This window comes from Oreochromis aureus, linkage group 3, assembly GCF_013358895.1.
Source record: "Oreochromis aureus strain Israel breed Guangdong linkage group 3, ZZ_aureus, whole genome shotgun sequence".
NCBI lineage: Eukaryota > Metazoa > Chordata > Actinopteri > Cichliformes > Cichlidae > Oreochromis > Oreochromis aureus.
The window spans coordinates 90,761,732-90,763,953 of record NC_052944.1 but is presented as its reverse complement, the minus strand read 5'-3'; the positions used below and the strand labels follow the sequence as shown (position 1 = coordinate 90,763,953).

General features: G+C 40.5%; 1 long non-coding RNA gene across 1 annotated transcript; it reads right to left on the bottom strand.

Annotated features, from left to right (window-relative positions):
- Positions 1-345: 345 nt before the first annotated feature.
- Positions 346-1,871, bottom strand: LOC120438446. The gene is made up of 3 exons (XR_005611915.1): positions 1,637-1,871; positions 756-924; positions 346-611 (listed from the first exon to the last, which is right to left on the bottom strand). It is a non-coding gene; the product is annotated as an uncharacterized LOC120438446 (long non-coding RNA).
- Positions 1,872-2,222: the final 351 nt, after the last annotated feature.

Below are 2,222 nucleotides of genomic sequence, written 5' to 3'. Positions count from 1 at the left end.
GTGTTTTATTTGAAGCCAACATCTTTTTCAGTTTCTGTTAAGAGAGAAGTATACTCTCTTCTGAAAATGTCAGATAAAGGAGCACTTCACTCCTTCACTCACCTGTTCATCAAGTTTATCCAGGAGGTCTTCCATCTCCTCACCAAGAGCTCCCTTCTTAGACCAGTACAGTTTCAGCAGGCCAGGCACAACTTTGTCAAGGGATGCATTGAAGGTCCCCAGGAGGTCTTTGCTTGTGATCCGATGAAATTTTCAGATATCTAAACAATACATTCACCAAAATATTGTCATTTATTCAACACAGAAAATTCCTGGGTAGCTGTCTTGGACAGTCTGCACCATGTTATATGCCTGACTGTGTTATCAACAGCAAAACCTACTTCAAAAATCTCTCATGAATACGTCTTTTGCACAGGAATAGAAACACCCCCCACAAAACCCAGTATCAATATGAAAATACATATTATGTTCTAAGTTGCACCAAAATCTGTGACCAATCAGATTCTGTGACCTGCCTTAGTATTCTTTCCCTAACAATCTCAGACTATAGAAGTCCTATTTCTAGCACAAAAAGAAAAAAAATACATGCTAAGTCAAAATTATGAGATTGCCTTTCTGTTTCACAATTTCGATTTAGCATGGGGACTCTTTTCTTGTACTGGCAGAAATGTTCAGGGTAAGGATTTCAATATAACACTGGCAAGGGCCTTGACTGGAGTGGTAGCACAAGATAATAAAGTTGGCCAATGTATTACCCCAGCAAATACCGTACTGCTTCAATATAAGTATAAATCATGCCCAATTTGAATAATAATTAAATTATAAATAAATTAGGACAGTCTTACCTCCTCAGAGGAAAACAGCGCAGGTCATCTCTCCTGGACCTCAGATACCATAGGCTGACACTCCACGACCTCTCTCCGCCTGAGAGAAAATGTTTGCAATAATGAAACATTTCAATATAATGTAGAAAAAAAAACGAGAAAAAAACAGTTACGGATCGGACTCCCCGATCCTTACTGTGCATGTGCAAAGTCGGACCGTACAGATCGCTTCTACCCGTGGAATTGTACATAAAATCAATACTCCACCAACAAAAAGGCTCTCAAAACAATACAATACTTTCCACAGCTTTGAAGGATGGGTCAGGTGTATCCTTCGTGGCCCACCCTATGCGAGAATTCATAGCGCCCAGCCGATTCTAGTTTCAAACAATGGCGGCAGCCACTTAGTTTTAATATTACTACTCTTATTACTCTTTCTGGGTCACAAAGTAAACTTTTAAGGTATTTTCAGGCGAGAATGTAGCTGTGTAAATTTCAAATATCTGCTCAGTTTATTAAGACAACACATTTTTCCAAAATTTCGGAGACGTCTGTTACCACCAGCTTCGATAGCTAGCTGGGGATTCAAGGCTCGCTAGAGCAGCGAGAACAGCGAACTCCCGGCATATCATTTTCAACCCCCGCGCGGTCCTTCGCTAGCTTAAACATTGATATATAAGTCCCTTAGATGACTTAAATATGTTATTGTTTGGCTTTTTTTCAGTGCTTTACTCGTTCCACCCTCCTGGGTCCTCAGGAGGATGCAGCCTAGCGCTTGTAGAAAATCCTAATAACAGATGTCGTTAGCTTACCTGCTAGGGCAAATGGCCGGCAGCTCCCGCACCTGTCCAAAAAATGGTCAAATAATACACTCCAACTTCAGACCAGGTAAAATCCGTAATGGTCGAAAAATTGTAATTTTCATCCAATTTTGGCCACGTTTGTTCAAAGTTTCTTAGCAGGTTTTCAGTTCAGAACACATCGACAAACCACTATCACACAGTCTGCTCAGACTCGTTTGGTCTAGTTCAAACTTATTCAGACCACGACGTGAGCCAGTCACCCACGGGTTTTCCACGGTTCCCAACTCGACTCAAAAAATCTACTCAAAAGTTGATAATCTTTGTTATGCTCGCTAGAAAATCTTAGTTAGGACAACAATGGAAGAAATTTGTTGGGCAGACAAGCTATTTTAGGTTGTAAATGGAAAGTTTTATTTCTAAGTCAGTTTAATTTGAAAACTTTACTCAAATCAACAATTACTAGTTATCGTTTTTACAGTGTAAGCTAAACCCCTAAATAATATAATCTGGAGAGCACAGCATCAGTCAAGAGAAACGTTACGCCCCCACCCACCAGCCTGTCACAGCCATGTGTTTAGCAGCACTGCGCTCCCTT